This window comes from Nyctibius grandis, chromosome 15, assembly GCF_013368605.1.
Source record: "Nyctibius grandis isolate bNycGra1 chromosome 15, bNycGra1.pri, whole genome shotgun sequence".
In the NCBI taxonomy this organism is placed as follows: Eukaryota; Metazoa; Chordata; class Aves; order Nyctibiiformes; family Nyctibiidae; genus Nyctibius; species Nyctibius grandis.
This window is the reverse complement of record NC_090672.1, coordinates 1942453-1960410: the sequence shown is the minus strand read 5'-3', so window position 1 is coordinate 1960410 and position 17958 is coordinate 1942453.

Genomic DNA, 17958 nt, shown 5'->3' with positions numbered 1-17958 from the left:
CTCAGTTTCAACTGTGTTGTCTATTGGCTGTGTTAAGGGCTAAAAGCCCTTAACTTCTGATGCTCTTGGTTTGTCTAGTAAGACTGAACAAGCCTCTGGTTTGACTAATTTGTTCATATATCCCAGTGCCTTCAGGTCCCACAGAGCAGTTCAGCTGGGCAGTGAAATCTGGCAGGCTTGAGGAGCAATAAGGGCTGATAAGAATGACTCCCTGGTTCCTGTGGGAATAATCGCAGACATCAGCCTGGGAGTTCCAAAGTTCTTGGATTCAGTCATGGAGGGCTGAATGATGTGGCAAGCTCAGACTAGTCTCTGCTGCTGTTCAGACACCCCTCCTTTTTATTTTTTATCTTATCCTCATTTGAAGTCTCTCTTCTTTTTGAGATCATCATAGGGAAAAAAGAAACAAATGGCTTGAGCAAAGTTTGATCTGAGGACACTGGAAGCCAGTGGGTTGCTTAACAAAGAAAATTTCCTTCTGGCTTTGCTTGTATTACAATAGTGCGCAGCTCTTCAACAGTGTCTTTCATCAGGTGCTCTCAAAGTACTTCAGAGGCATTATGGAGCCACTGTCACGACTGTTGTCAAGGCTAGAAGAATCCACTGTAAGCTTAATTGTGAATGCACCGTTTCTGTAACTCTCTGACGGTAGCTCCAAACTTCATCTTATTTTTCATGTCTAGGCTCAGCCCAGAGGAGAGTGCGTTGTCTGTATGAGTAAGTGCTGAATTGGACAGGCTATTTTTCAGTTATGGATATCTGAGAAAGCATTCTGCTTTTCAGTTTCTTGGAAGCCTATAAAGCTTTTATGTAGTTGTTGCTTATATATCAGGAAAATGCCTTGAAGCAGGAAAATGCCTTGAAGCAGAGACTTCCAACTTGTAGTCACTTATCTTCAGGAAGAACTCACAGATGAGGTTATTTTGCCATGTTGAAATTGATAGACTTTTTGCTAGCTTAGAGGATCTATGTAAAAAATTGGAAATGATAATAGACCCATGCTAAATGAACATCTGGGAAAACTGTTCACTGTGACTGAGATAATTAACATATGCTGTCCCTTTCTCCTAATTAGTATCCTAGGAAAGCTCACGACTTGCTTACTTGTGCTTGGGAGTTGAAGACTGCTATTGCCTCTTTCAAGAAACAGAAAAGTCACTTATGGCACGGTGCTGGTGGGTCCTACTCGTTGCAGCACTTTTCAGGACAGGGTTTATGGTTTTATTAATTTCAATAGGCAGCATTACCAATACCTGTAGGAGAAATAACATCAGTATTGAACTCTTCACCAGATGCCAGAGACCATCCCTGGTGTTCACGTAGCATGACTGGGTATGTGAAGTATCTTCGGCACAGAGCTGTGCAGCCTGAGAAGCCTGGGTGTTTCCTCTGAAGCATGTTTGTTATTTGGAGAATGAACATGCAGCATAAAAATATGTTATGATCAAAGGAAATCCAAAGAGGAGAAGACCTTTGAAAATGTCCCTCTCACTGGAGTGGGGGAACAGGGAAGGTAAGTGTGGAAGGAGCAAAGACAGATGTTCAGGCTTCCAGCCCACTCCTTTCAGGACCACTTTGCTGTTGGATTTGGAGACCCCCATGTAGAAGCTGGAAATGATCTGAAAGTAAAGGACTCCACACTGAACCATGTCCTTCTCCTATGTTGAGCCTGCAGCAGCCAACAGGATTGGACCTTTTAGCCCCTGTTTTTGGACCAGAGGTCTAGTGTGCAAATCCTTCCCTGCTGATGGCTGTGGCTGTACACTGAGAAATGCCAGCAGGAGCAGGGGTATTTACCAGTGCTACTGACGCTTAAATTAAAAGCAGTAGCAGGAGGCATTGGTTCTGGAATTGCTTATTTTGTCAAATCATTTTGCAATGGCTGTACCGTGCACGTAGTTATTAATAGCCTAATGACATCTCCACCTTCTGCTTCTGCCTCTTTGCAATTGCACAGGGTTGAATGCCAAAGTCTTAACTTTCCCAAGAGGTAATTGCTCACTTGCACATGCCTTTGGCAGGATTTATGTTACACAATCACAGTTCTCTCCCTCCTGAGGGTGACAGGGTGTATTTTTATATGCCAAGTTGCAGATAGATCATCCCCCCCTCTCTTCCACAGAACACCAGCACTTTCTGTCTAGGCAGTCTCCGTGGTGCTAAACCATCTCCTTCTGCCTTTGATGGTCCTGGGAGCCCTTGTCCCTGTGCTCCTACTGCCTTGGACCAGAGAAGCAATGGCAGGAAGCAAAGGGTGACAGTGGATGGGCAGAAGCACACTGGATGCGCTCAGCCTGTGCTGATACTGTGGGATGTTCTGCACAGGCACCTCGCAGCAGAAGCTGGATCCACGTGCAGCAGAGGTTCATGTTCAGCTGTGTTCCAGTGCAAGAGAGAGGTCCTTTTCCATGCTCATGGTACTGGCATCCTGGTACAGTGGTCCTGTGAGCCTCCTCAATGATCATTCAACCCTTCACTGTGAGGTGGCTCTGAAGGAGTCTGTGGAGCAGACTGTGAAAGGCTCCTCTCTCCAGCTTGCTGCAGGACTAAGACCTTCCTCACAGCTCCCGGCATGGGCCATGACTCAGATCCAAGCCAGAGAAGTGCAGACATAGCCAGAGTGCATACATTCATGTAGCAGAGACACTGGAGGAGTCTCAGAGATGCTACAATGGTTGTAACCGGAGCAGGTAATGTTCACTCTCCACTACCACTGCCCAGCATGTGTGCTGTGGTGAAATTACCCTGTTATTCCATGGCATTTGTTAGACTCTTGGAAACAGCCTGTCCTTGTGTACTTCCCTCAGCCTTTCCCCAGCAAGTGAAAGATGGTACCTTCTCTCGATGATGGATCATGTCTGGGAACATGAAACCACATACAAAAGTTTCACTTTGGCATCACCACAAAACATTTCTGCATGCAAACACTTTTCTGCAGCAGCATCTTCTACAGTGTTGTACATGGGTTCGGGGCGGGGGGGGAGCCACAAAGGGATCATAACTACATGGTTTTCCTCATGCTGGGAAGGTTTCTTTCCTATCTGTCACGTCCGAGTTGGGTGCTGTTTGGAGCACCCAGGAGAATTTGAGTCTGATTGTACATCTGCCATGCTTTTGTGCACCTTGGAGATGTGGGGGACGGGGGGGTAGAGACCTCTGATTCTGTAAAAGTGATAATAAAATATGAGTCCAATTTTATATTGCTGTGTCCTGCCTGGCACAATTGGCTAAGGGACTATCATGCTTTGCCTGCCGTTGGTTTAATCTCCAGGCCGTCTACTGGCAAGGATGGGATGGCTGGACCTTGTGTCTTGTGCCTGTATCTGGCTCCCCATAGCCTGGTGGATGTAACCAAGCTGGTGGAGTGCCCTTCAGTTGTTTCTCCCCATTGCACACATGGGAATATTCAGAGCAGAACAGGGCAGGACTGCATGCATCTCCTCTCTGATCTCTGCAAAGTTTATTTCCATGGAAACTGGAGGAAATCCTGACTTTGAATGAAGGAGAAAAAAGGCTTACATGGACAGAAGCTTGGCTCCCCAGGATCCCAATTAAATGTGTTGTGGGCAGTGGAAACAAGGAGGCCTTTAATCCAGTGCCCACTGTTTGCAATACCATGGTGAGAAGGCTGGCAAAGCACTGTCTGGTGTTGCTCAGATAGACACCATGGGAACCTGAACCATGACAGGGGAGCAGGAGGACAGGGCAGGAACACAGCACTGCTTCTACTGACTTTGATAAGGTGCTTCCAAGCACATAAATGTTTTTCAGCAAACAATCCATCTTTAGGGGTTAATTCAGGGGATGAGGGTCTGTATTGGGCTTGCACAGCAAGGTTTTGGTAGTGGGGGGGCTACAGGCGTGGATTCTGTGAGAAACTGCTAGAAGCTTCCCCTATGTCTTATAGAGCCAATGGCAACCAGCTCCAAGATCAACTCACTGCTGGCCAAGGCTGAGCCCATCAGCAATGGTGGTAGCGCTCTGTGATAACAGATTTAAGAAGGGGGAAAAATAACCTGCACGACAACCTGCAATGGGAGAGAGGAGTGACTACACAGACACCAAGGTCAGAGAAGAAGGAGGGGGAGGAGGTGCTCCAGGTGCTGGAGCAGAGATTCCCCTGCAGCCAGTGGTGAAGACCATGGTGAGGCAGGTTGTCCCCCTGCAGCTCATGGAGGTTAATGGTGGAGCAGATGCCCACCTGCAGCCCATGGAGGACCCCATGCCAGAGCAGGTGGATGCCTGAAGGAGGCTGTGACCCCATGGGAAGCCTGCGGTGGGGCAGGCACCTGGCAGGACCTGTGGAGAGAGGAGCCTACACTGGAGCAGTCTGTTTCTGAAGAACTGCACCCTGTGGAAGGGACCCACGTTGGAGCAGTTTGTGAAGAACTGTAGCCTGTGGGAAAGACTCACGTTGGAGAAGTTAATGGAGAACTGTCTCCCATGGGAGGGACCCCACGCTGGAGCAAGGGAGGAGTGTGAGGAGTCCTTCCTCCTGAGGAGGAAGGAGTGGCAGAGATAAAGTGTGGTGAACTGACTGCAACCCCCCTACCCCGTCCGCCTGTGCTTCTGGCAGGGAGGAGGTAGAGAATTTGGGAGTGAAGTTGAACCCGGCAAGAAGGGAGGTGTGCCGGAAAGGTGTTTTAAGATTTGGTTTTATTTCTTGTTATTCTGCTCTGATTTGATTGGTAATAAATTAAACTAATTTCCCCAAGTTGATTCTGTTTTGCCCCTGACAGTAACTGGTGAGTGATCTCTCCCTGTCCTTACCTTGACCCATAAGCCCTTTGTTATATTTTATCTCACCTGTCCAGCTGAGGAGGGGAGTGATAGAGTGACTTCGGTGGGCACTTGGCATTCAGCCAGGGCCAGCCCACCACAGGGTCACTGCTTCCTTAGTCATCTGAAAAGAATAACTCCACTGATTTAGCTAAGTGTTTGACTTGGTCTCACATGCTCAGGTCTGCTTGGTGTTGAAGCAGGTTAAGGCTGAGACTGCATTTACTTTTTCTGCAAAAAGCTGGGTACACCGTGAAGACCTGACTAGGTAATTAACAGGATGTCTCAGGAGGAGTTTGGAAGGAACCAGTGGGTTTCTTCTGCATAGAAAGTATGTGACACCCCATTGCAAGCAGCACTGTAAGTCTTAATTTCTTGTACCACCACAGTGCTGTTGATCTGGACCCTTATTTGCTAGGCAAAGCCTGGAGAATTTTATTTCTGGCTCGCTGTCTCTCATGTGCTTTCATCACACTGTGTTAAACTATGGATCTTATATAGATGGGGGAGAACACTCTGTCCATTCAAGAGCTCTCAAAAGTGATTATGAGCTCCCAAAAAGGGCAAAACATAGCTAAATGTCCTGCTGAAGACATTTATGTCCCACCTCGGTGGTCCTCAGTGTGTCTGTCCAGCTTGGCACACCGGCCACAGCATCCTGTCTGCCTGTTTGCCCACGACCCCAGACACTCCCCTGCTCAGGTGAGAAGTCATTGTCTCTTTTATCCTGTGTCCCCCACCCATGGATCTTTTATCCTACAAGATAGAGCAGCCCTGGCATTTGGATCCCACTAGCTAAATGTGATGTTATCTGAATGAAAAAAAGGAAAAGTCAGCTCCCCTCCATAAGGGGATTCATGCATAATTTGGCATCTCCTGCCCGGAAGGAGAAGGACATGGAAAATGCAACACCCTTTGTCATCAAGGTGGAGAAAATTCCCCTCAGGATTTCTCATGTGCTGCACGCTGGATCTTCTTTCTGACTTTTTTTTTTAAATCCATTAGCAAATCCTGGTTTACTCTCTACTTGTTCAATACATTCCAAGGAATTTGTGAAAAGTTATTTGCAAACAATGGAGTCTCCTGTTGGGGTAGGTTGGGGGAGAGGTCCTTGGCCATCACACACTCTGTCAGGTTCAGCACCAGTTAACCACTGCTGAAAGGTACCTCCCAGGCTGGAAAAGAGGGCAGCTCCAATCTTCTTTGCATTTACACCAGGTCAAAGCACTGACCTCATGGACCTTCTTTGAGATTACCCGGGGGGGTCTTCCTCCATGCTGGAAGATCATCCATGTGGCATTGACAGTCTGAGGCCTGAAGCAGTCACAGGAGAACAGCCAGAAGTGGGTGAGGATGCTGCAACATAAAGCTGGTTATTTCATTGCGTCACAGATCAGAGGTGAATGTACCCAACCCTGCTTCCCTTGCAGAGCCGTGGGAGTAGTCTGAACCCACCGAACCTGGCATTAATGCAAACCATGTCCAAGACATGGTGACTCCAGACCCTGATGACATACTCCCATCCTGGCTGGCATGGCCAGCCCTTCCCTGCCCCCATCCCCACTGCAGTTTTTTGGATCAATTTGTGCTTCACACCCAGGGCCAGTCCTCAGAGACTCCTTCACTAATACATTTTAAGCCTCAGCGCTTGCAAGTGTCTCTGTGCTGCCTTTTGATGTCATCCCTTCAAACACCAAAACGGCTGTGGCCAGAGGGCTGAAGCTGACCTGGATCCCTTCAGAGGAGAAACTGCTGAGCAAGCCCCAGGTGGAAATGGTTTGAAACCTTCCAAGTCTCCCCTTCTTCTCTGATCCCAGCCTCCCCCGCGCCGCAGGCACTCACAGCATGGGTCTTTCCCACTGCAGTTAGTCTTTCTTCTTTCTCTCTTGGAAGCAGCCGCCTTTCCCACTGCCTTGCCCTGTTTGAGACCCGTCTGGATCAGCATAACTCAGAAATAGCTTTGCTGAAGCCCCCTGAGATACCCCTGGGCTTGCGAAACGATAGAGAAGCAAAGCCCAGTTTCCTGATGAATACAAAATGCCTTTGTTCTGTACACACCTGTTTGCAGTAGGAAAAAACCCCAAAACAGACTTTTATCTGTAGATGAAGAGTTTTCCACATTGTTTCCAGATATGGAAACCTGATGGATGCTCCTGTTTCACAGAAAGCAGTTTGGGTCCTTCAGATGGACTGCAGACACTTTAATTGCATGTTCAAAGAGCCACCCTGCAGCCTGCTCCCTGGCAGAGATGCTCCTGCTGCTGCCTGGTCTTTCAGCTATGTGTCCCTGCACTTTGCACAGCTGCAGAGGCACAGAACGGTTGAGGATGGACATAAGAACTGGACATGATGGCCATGTCCAGTCAGGTTTTTAATATTTTCAAGGATCAGCGCAGTGCAAAGGGTAATTAGGAAGAAAGAGTCCCAGCGAAAAATTGACAGAAGAAGTCAATAATTACTCTTCAATAAAATATTATAACAATGGAAAACTGAGAGTTGATGTTACACTTACAAGAAACTCAAGCTCGTTAAAGGAAAAGACGTTCATCCCCAAGAGCCAAATGTCTTTAACTCTGCATTCAATAGTTCATGATGGGTAAAAAAACCTCACAATTTTTTAAATACATATATATTTAAATCAGTCCAATTTAATTAGGAAATACAGCTGAAGTGACTGACTCAAAAATTATGCTTACTGCAAGGTGCCTCCACAGGGCAGATGGTGCCTTTCTTAACCATATTTGGCCTTCTTTTACCAGCAATGGTAAAGCTGACTGTTTGTGTTTTATATCAACCCATTTTGCTTAAAATGCATCTAGATGGGCTGCAAATTGCTAAAAAGGCAATTATCTAGGGGCTGGGGAGAAAGTAATCTCCTTTTCACAAAACAAACATTTCCCAGGTTAGGCGTTAAATTGCCATTGAAAAAAATGCACTGGAAGTCCCCTCCTGCTGCTGCTCTGTGCTGGGACTTGGCCTGGCCATGGACTCGGAGCGCAGAATGGGCAGTGTCCCAGGACTGCCAGTGTCCTCCAGGAGGCCATGGGGAAAGTGGACACCATTTATCTGGATGTCCTCTTTGGGCTGGGTAGGGGCAGGGAGCATGCTGGTGTGGATGAGGCTCAGCATCTCTTAGCTGCACTGGAAAGTACCTTTGCGCTGCTTTTGCTGCTCTGATCTCATGTGAAATCTTATCTGAGAAGCAGTTTCCATTTTAGGACAGGTCTGGTACCACCTCCATTGAATGCTTTTCCTCTTGTACATAGTATGTCCAGCATGTCCATCCTTGCATCCTGAGCCCCCTGACCCTGGAAGAGGCCATGCAGCAGTACAGGGTGATTTATCTTCCTCCTCCATATGCAGAGTTAATGCTCCTGCTGTTCCTGGGGGGTCAGGCTGTCAGGCCATGGCTCCCGTGCTTTTGCCCTATATTTCAGCAGAGACCTAAGCAGATGAGTTGCAGCAGTGATGGAGTAGCTGAGAGGCCAGCCAGAGGCAATGGCCCTCTGCTGTAGGAACAACAAGGCAATGACTTACAGCACCGATTACAGGCTTTGAAAAGTGGTTGGGCATCCTGCCTGTCAGGACCATGGCATGAGTTCAGGTCCTGAACTTCCCAGTCTCACCAACCGAAACGCATAATGACTGACAGCACTTAGAGCAGCAGAGCTATGGCACAGCCAGCTTTGGCCTCAACGCCGTTCAACTGAAGCCAGAGGGACAGCATTTTCCCAGCCATACTGAGAACTCATTGGCATTATTTCCTAAGGACTAGTGCAGAGGACAGCCCATACTGGGGGTTCCTGTGGGAGCTGGACAACAGACATCTGTCTACTGCATGAGGAACCAACAGGACTCCAGTCCCTGCAGGCAGCATTTGAAAATCCCGTTGTGCCCAGCTGGATCTTTAGGCACTGTTAATGCCTTGGCCCTGTTGATACCTACACAGTGTTCAGAGTTCCATGGCTCTCCCTAGAGTGACAGCTCTCTGCTTTGAATGCCCTGAACACCCTTAGTTTAGTAGGGTCCTGACTTCTGTGAATCCAGGAACTGGGAGGGGGTGATGCTGTGACAGTGGCAATAGTTAATCTGAATGGCTCCTGTGACCCAAGCGGCCATCTGCACTTTGCTTCAGCAGCACTGTTTGTGCTGAGACAAAGCTGACTGAGGCTTGTAGACCCCATTACCTTGACCTGTGTTTCCTTGAGCACCTCCCTCTGGAATTATGACCATGACTAAAGAGGTTTTCCAAGCAGTCCAGCCATAAGCGTGTGCCCAGAGCTGGGAGCTGGAGGAAGCCTGGTGATCCAGGCTGTGGTAGCAGCCATATGTCAAGTCAAGGAAGGCAGCAAACTGTACTTGTAACCGGCCGAGAGAGGTTCCCAGTGTTGCCTTGAGGAGAGGATGTACTGGGGCTCTGGAGAGAGGGTGGAGAGGTCAGGGGCATGGAGGTGGATAGTCCTGCTGGGAAAGAAGAACACAGTCAAAAACTTTGACCTCGCCAGAGAAGTCGTGACATTATTTTTAAAAAATGAAATTGTTTTGTAGGCTTATTTTTGTCCTCTCCTCACTGTTCTGGGTGCACACAAAGCTGAGCTTCAAACTATCCCTGCTGCTGTAAGAGCCTGAAATATCTGGTTTCTCCCCCCTAGGGACTGCTGCGATTCTCAGGCAGCTCGTCCTCCCAGCAGCTGCAAGCTTTAAGGATTGTCCTAAAAACCACAGGGCTCATGATAAAAGCTTTGCTTCAGATTGTATCATGTACCAGCAAGAGCTCTGGTTCCAGGCCACTGTCACGGTGACAGTCACGAGGGGTTATCGGCAGAAAGTGCCAGCATTCACTTCCTTGGAGAGGGACATTATAGTAATGAGAAAATAAGAGATTTCAGCTGCCTTGCCCAGCTGAGCTCTCATCCTGTATTACCTCAGGCACAGAAAAGAATGTCTTTAATATCATCAGTAGAATATGAGTCATTGGGTTTTTTTTTTATTTTTTTTTTAAGCAAAAATATCAGAAATTGTGCTCTGTATTTTATCATGAGGAGAGAAATGGGCTGAAAGGTAATTGGATCCTGTTGCTTCCTAAACAGCTAAATATTTACATATAGGCTGGGCTATTAATCATGGCCCCATATGGCAGGAAAGCTTGCCATAGCACTCTGGGGAAAACTGCTGTGCGCAAGTGTGTTTGTCTCACAAATGTCTCCCTGACAGCTTCACTTTCATCACAATCAGCTGTGACACCATAATTACAGATTTGGGGAGGTTTTCAGCCTCCAAGTGATTGATTGTTTGATACACACAATTTAGAAGATAGATGTTCTTATTTAAATCAACTACTTAGCAAGGGAACTGCCTACACGGGAAACAAAGTGGAAAGTCTGTGGCTGCACCATCGTCCAGGACAAACCCCATGCTTGCTTTTCCAGCCCTCTCTCCTCCCAGGGCTTCTGGGCAGGTATGACGGCAGGCACATAAGAGTGGTTGCTGCACGTTCAGCCTCTCACCACCTGCCTCCCGCTTGCTGGTGACCCAGGGGTCCACTACACTGCTTCAGCTGAGTACTTGACCCTGCTGCCTGGGGGCATTTCCAGATTTTGGCTCCCTGGAAACCCTCATCTCAAGTGGCCAAGGGAAAAGATCCTATATCTGCTGGGGTTATTACTGGCCACTGATTTGGTATTTTCAACCTACGGCAGCACTGAACTCTGCTAGCCCCAGCGTGGGTTGCCCTTGCCCCGGTGGTAGTAAATCCCAGGGAGGGATAGGGTGGATGTAGTTTCTTTCTGTTTGCTCCATGTTTACCAGCTGTCAATTTTACGGAGCAATAGCACTCAGGGTCCAGTTCTCCTGTGTCAGGGCTGATCATTTTTTATGGCCTCTTTTGTAGATCCTAGTAACTCATCCTGTCGTCTTCTGCTTTTTTTTCCATGCTAGTCTGTGTTTACAGCATCCTTCTTTTGCTGAGGGCATGGGAATCTATGGGAAAGCAGGACAGGCAGGGAAGGTGAGGGGGATTGTCCTTTATGTGAGAGAGCAGCCTATGTGATGGAGCTCTGCTATGGATGGATGATGTTGCAGCTGAGAGCTAATGGGTCAGGATGGGCAGGCAGGCCAACAGGGATGTTTGCACACACACACACAATCTATGCATGTTGGTTTTGCTTATTTGACCATCCTGGCCAGCCTGCTGGTGTTTGCCTGGACAGAGATGTTGGGTTTGGAATGTTCAGTAATTACAATTTTCTGACAGCATTAAGAAGCCAGACTGACATGGGTGCCAGAAAGAGCTGCTGACGAGGTCTTCACTCCACTCTGGTCAGCTGCTTGCAAGGCCTGCAAGTTGTCACAAGCTGGCTATAACTTCTGAAAAGAACTGCTTGAACAAAACCCAAAGGAAATATTTCTCTCTTTTTTTTTTTTTAAATCTGTTGTGTGCCCTTCTGGCTCTGCAGCTTCTCTCTAATGAAGCAGACAGAAATCCTTGACCTGGAATAATGTCACATTTCCTAGTGAGTGCTGCATAATATTCCTTGTTCTTCTCCAGAGGGCTCTCATCACTGGGACAAACCATTAACCTCCTTCTTGTGTTCTCTCCATCTCTTTAGGATCTTTCTGGAGTCTCACTCTTTCAGATCCATGAATTTTGTGCTGCTTCCTTCACGGTGGTCACCTAGAGGGAGGAAGGACGGAAAACAGCCCCTCCCAGACCAGCCATTAAGGGAGCAAATAGGGCAACTTTGTGAGAGTTTGGAGCTGTGGATAAGCCCTGACAAGGGCTAGGACTTTGTGTGCAAACACTGCACTCTGCTCAGCCTGTATGACAGCCTGAACCTTGTTCCCCCTCTGAGGAGGGGCTAGAGTTCTCCTGAGGTCCTGTCTCCCAAAGTCCTTTGGCCATTTTCTGTCAAATCCTCCCAGAGATCCCAGAGATCCTTGGTCTGATGTGATCTCCCATACCAATGGCTCCTCGCAGCTTGTTTCCTGAGTGCAAAGCAGCTGTATTTATTCCTTCTCCAAACCATTTGTGCAGCCTTGGCAATACCTGTATGACCATGGAAGGAGCCAAGGTGACCAATTAGCTGAGATGCCAGCTTTCCAGTGCCTCTGTGTCTCCGTGACAGGGCCACCTGGGGTTGGTAAAATCTTTAGTCCTACAAGTTGCATCTATTTGGGGGGATAAATTGTGTTTGAATATAAGATGCCCATTATTATATCCACAAATTCACAAAGTTTTGTTGTCTTGGATATCAAGAAAGACAACATAGCAAAGGTCATGCCCCTCTTTTCAGTCCTGGGACTTTTCCAGGCACTACTTACCCCCAGATCTATCCTTCACCTCAGGTTTTTGCTACCAATGGTCTGAGGCTGTATCTGCCTCTTCCTTTCTGCTCTCTGTCTCTTTCTGTGTGGTCTCGCTTGCATCTGCCCTACAAATCCCTCCTTCTTTACCCACTGGAAGTCCTGACAGACCTTGAAGCTGCTTCTGGTTTGGGGCTGAAAGTGCTCCCATGCTTGTCTGGAGAACACCTTCTTCTACCCACGAACCCAGTGCAATCTAAATGAGTGGCGAAGCTCCAACAATCTGTGTCTCACTATATTTTAACACAGTCCATGGTGCTTGAATTCATATTGTTGTGGAGAGGGAAATGCTGACATGAAGTCAAGGCTCTCTACTTCAGCATGTTATTTTCAAGATTAATTAAAGACAGACAATTTTAGCATCTTCCATCAGCAAATCCCTTCCTTAACTGTTTTAATTTTGTTGATGAAGTGCAAAGACTTGTGAAATTTACTTTGCAGGACATTTAATATGAAATAAAATTAGTAGCCAGTATTTATATTCTAAATGGGCCATTCAGGGAACCTTTCCCAGAATGCAAGGAGAAAGTAAAGAGGGAGGCTTTTAACCTTCTTTGTATGTAATGCTTGCATGAGAGTTGAATGATAAATTTTAATTAAACTAGATGGAGAGCAGAAATGATTGGCAGAAGCTAATGAAAATTTGTTTTTATAGAACTCTCTTTTTTCTGCATGGGGATGGACAGGTGCAGCCAGTAGGTTTGGCTGGTGATGCAAGTCCTCTTCTCCCTGAAATTGCTGATCTGCTTTAGTTGGGGTTGTATACAAGATGTACTTCATCCTGCACTTTGCATGAGAGCTTTGTAAGCCTATCCAGTGAAATGATTCCCTCTGACTCAGGCAGGGCCTGGACCAGGCCAAGGAGGTGTTTGCTGTGCTGCTGGTCATTCAGATGGTGTTAAAGAAGCTGAAATTAAAGCATGTCATGCATCAGAGATGGTAGGCAGGGCTTCTTTATGCACTTACATTTGATTGCACCTCAAGTCATGTCCAGGAAAAGAGTTCAATACAGTTGTCCAGTGAGTCTGAGAGTATCCACCCCCTGTCCCAGTAACAGCACAAACCCAGAAGTTACTGCTCCAGTTTTACTGCCCTAAATGCTGTCTCACAGCCTAAATGTTGCCTTGAGGTCAGAAAAGGAGGTTGTGCAGAGCCTGAGCCTGCCTTTTGGTTGAGGCAGCAAAGTCTTGGTCCCTAAACCAGACCAGAATAGACTCATAGAATCATAGAATATCTCATCTTGGAAGGAATCCTTAAGGATTATCAAGTCCAGCTCCCTGCTCCTTGCAGGACTACTGAAAACTGAACCATATGACTAAGAGCGTCTTCCAGATGCTCCTTGAACTCTGGCAGGCTTGGTGCCATGAGCACTTCCCTGAGGAGCCTGTTCCAGTGACCAACCACCCTCTCAGTGAAGAATCTTTTCCTAATGTCCAATCTGAACTTCCCCTGATGCAGCTTCATTCCATTTCCTCATGTCCTATCACTGATCACCAGAGAGACATCAGCACCTCCTTCTCCACTGCTCCCCTTGAGGAAGTTGTAAACTGCAATGCTGGCACCCCTCAGCTGAACAAACCATGTCACTTCAACTGCTCCTCATAACTCTTGCCCTCGAGACCTTTCACCATCTTGGTCGCCCTGCTCTGGACACACTCTAATAGTTTGATGTCCTTCTTATATTGAGGTGCCCAAAACTTCACACAGCACTCGGGATGGGGCCACACCAGCGCAGTGTAGAATGGGACAATCACTTCCCTTGACCAGCTAGCTATGCTGTCCTTGATGCACCCCGGGACATTGTTGGCCCTTTTTGCTGCCAGGGCACACAGTTGACTCGTATTCAACTTACCATCAGCCCAAACCCCCAGATCTCTTTCCATGGGGCTGCTCTCCAGCCTCAGCCCCCAATTTGTACATATAACCAGGATTACCCCATCCCAGGTGGACAATCTGGCACTTGCTCTTCTTAAATTTCATATAGTTGGTGACTGTCCAGCTCTCTAGTCTATCTAGATCTCTCTGTAAGACCTCTCTAGCCTTGAGGGAGTCCACAGCTCCTCCCAGTTAATCATCAGCAAACTTAATGTACATTTGATTCCTACATCCAGATCATTTATAAAAACATTAAAGAGCACAGGCCCTAAAATTGAGCCCTAGGGAACCCCACTGGTGACTGGCCACCAGCTTGATGTAACCCCATTTACTGTAACTCTTTGTGCCCAACCCATCAGCCAATTGCTCACCCAACGTATTATGAACTTGTCTAGCTGTGTGCTGGATGTTTTGTCTAGAAGGATACTGTGAGAAACAGTGTCAAAAGCTTTGCTAAAATTAAAAAAAAACACATATACTGGCCTCCCTTGGCCAGCTAGATGGGTGCCCTTGTCATAAAAGGAAATTAAGTTAGTTAAGCAGGACTTTCTCCTCTTGAACCTTGTAAGAATAGCTCAGATAGCAGCAGAGATGCTTTCAGGTAATCTAGACCCAGGGAGCTATGAGTTTTCATGTGATCATGAGGGTTTCTAGAGTCTCCATCCAGGGTTCCTTTTGTGCCAGGTGTTATACAAACACACATGGAAGTCTATAATTTAAACAGATGAATTATGTTAGAGGAACAAGGAGCTAACATGTCCTATCCATAGCCAGACAGCACATCACAGGAAGAACCAGGGGAGGAAATACAGCCTCATGGTCTGTCTTTCCTGCAGTGAGAAGAGCACACCTACGATGAGGCAGTACTACACGTGCTAGGAGTGGTTAACAAGGCAGGTGAAAGCCTGTAGCACCGCTCACACATGCTCTGGTTCCCCATCTTTTACGAATAGCTCTGCATCAGGGCCCAGTTTCACTCCTGCACGTGTCACACCAATCCTCTTCTGCTTTTAGCAACAAGGTTACCTCCTTGCTGAGCCTGCTCACACGAGGCAGGAGCTTCTCCATTTCCATAGCAGAACATTGGACCTTATGGCAACATTTCTGAAGAACATGGGCACGACTTTCACATCACTTCAGTACCATATGACTCCTCCAGTCCTTCATTTCTATATTCCTAATTCCAGTGGCTTCAGTGAAGCTGCTTTGGTTTTACACTATCTTAGAGGAGAGGAAAATAATGAAAGTGAAGTCCAAAGTCAATTAATGATTGCTTCATAGTTCCTTCAGAATTGCTTTTGTAATTAGACGTGGAAGTACCCCCTGGTTGTGAACAGGCAGGGGTTTTAAAGTTATCTGGAGGTCTCAAAATGTAGTCAGGGATTAGCAGGATTTTCAAAGTGTTTCACCCTCCATAAATGCCAGACATACTCAGAACTAGCTTCTCAATACCCTAAGACAGTTTGCAATTGCGAGGATCAATTTTAAAACTTGAATACCTATTAGCTGTAAAAAAATTGCCACACGTATGCATGTGGATGTGTGCGTTAAACAGTATTTTCACCTTTATGCATTAATCTAAGGTAAGAAGAAATACTAACCATTTCTACTAAGGGACAGCATTTGTAAGGCAAATAGACCTTCCTAGGTTGAAATTTGCAATAGGCTTTGAGCTCAATTTATCTTCTGGCTGGCAGAATTTAGTTTGTTTTTCTGTAAAAATTCCAGGTGAGACAACAACAAAAATAAGGTTGTTTTTTTTTTTTTCTAGAAACCTCAAGACAAACATGATTTAGTGTTGGTGATATTTGTTCTTGACAGAGCAAGTGCTTTGGTAGCCTTTCCATTAACCCCTTTAGATGGCATAGCTAAAAATATTTAAAAATGTGATTTATGATGTGTTTTGTGCTACTTTCTGAGATGTATCTCAGAGGTAGATTTGGAGAGAAAAATACCTCATCTGAAGCCCCTCAGCTCCTTGTCCCCACTCTGCATCCTGAGCAGATGAGGGACTTGCTCTTGTGCTTTGTTTGATACAGGCAGTATTGAAGGGAACCAAAGTTTTTCCCAAGTGGGATGTCTTTGTAGCAAACAGTGTAACCACTTCCAGCATCAAAGTAAAGACCAAGTTAAGTGCTGTGGGTGACTATCTGTTACCAGTGGAAAATGCCATGAATGAGAGGACACCAGGCCAGAGCCAGAAGTTCAGGGCTGTGTTTGGGGTCTAACAAAGACACCTTCAGGCTGCATTCCAGCTCCTGGCTTTGCCTCCTGGCTCCTGTGTGCCCTTGGACTTTCTCTGCCTCAGGTTTTTATCTATAAAATGGAGATGGTATTAATCCCTGACCATAGCGATGTGTTAGGAGAACAAATCTATCGATGATTACAAAGTGTTCGCGTAACTATGGCAACAGTGTGCCAGAGTTACTTCAGGTGGATATTCTGCCTTTTTGCATCTTGCAAGAGGAGAAGTCAGACAAAGTGCTTGAACGTGTCCCGAAACCTCTCTGCGCTCAGTGTTGACTCATCAGAAGCTGCCAGCCCCTGCTTCCCCTGAATTATTTCAGGACTGTTGCTTATGTTGGGATTGAAGCGACGGAGGAAATTTTTAAAAAGCACCTTGCTTTATTGCTTACTGGACAGATTATACCCAGCATCACGGCTTTAACTTGGAAACAGTCCATTATGTTTTATGGCAATAAAAAAGCAAGCTGAGATATAAAATTTATTGCCATGAGATAATGAACTGCAGGAACGAATGTTCAGTGTAACACTCCTCTCTGTGACATGCAGCTGCTCTGCTCTTGGTTGGTGATCGTCCTACCCACCTCCTTGCAGTTTGTTTATATGATAAAGAAGCCCTGAGCCTCCCTGGTAATACACCAGCATTTTCATTTAATCAAAATAATTTAATCCACTGTAAAAAGAAGCCAAGACAGGCAGGGGAGAAATTGATCCATGGAGAAAACAGTAATGTCATGAAGAGGGAAAGCTTATCCAAACTCAGGGGAAATATGGGTGGTTGCTTTTTATTATATTGCTCGATGAAAGCCATTGCCAAGAGAGGCTGGGACAGGCTCCACCCGCGCAGCCCTGTTCTCTGTACGCACCCCTGGAATGTGCTTGCAGTGGGAGCTGTGCAGGTGATGGAGATGATGGTGCAGAGCATGGGAAGGGCCTGGAGGAGCCCCTGGGAAGGCAGGGAGCTTGCCTAGGATGAGCTGGGCACCAGCAATGCTGTACCATGGTTTTGGTGATTGGGTGGCCCCCAGCCTCCCAGCTGGGTACCATCCTGGCTGGGGCTGCTGAAGGAGGTGAGTGAAGATGTTGTCCCTCTGTCCAGGAGCCAACCCCATCCTCATCAAGTGTGAACGGGATGGAAATCCCAGCAGTCCCGGTGGTCTTGTTCCCTCCTCTCCCTTTTCCTGGTGGGAGGAATGAGGAGGCCTCATCATGTCTCAGCTTTTGTATTTGAATTAAAGACCTGGTGAGATATAACTTGTCCCTGGGTGGAAGAGAGATCCCACATATTTACCACCACATATAGCATCCCTGGGTAAGCACAAACCTACCATATCCTTGCAAAAACAAAAGAATCAAACCTGTCTGCACCTCTGCTACTGCTCCCAAGAGCAACAGGAGGTATTTCCAACAGGTCTAACACTTATTTTGAATATGAATCTTGACTTTCTATTTCCCTTTTCCCCAGCTGTTTGGGCAGAGCTGTATTTTATTTATATTTGTACTATATTGTGTTCTACTGTTTTGTGTCCACTACCTTGCAGCTGCAAGCAGAGCAGTTAATAAACATTCACGCGAGGCTCATCCTTACCTTTCCTTCGCCTGATCCCAGTGTTCCCCACTAAGTCTCATTCCCAGCGCATTCTCTCTGGTATGGCAAAGGCTCTGCAAGCCAAGTGTGCTTCCCCTCTTGCCAAGGAC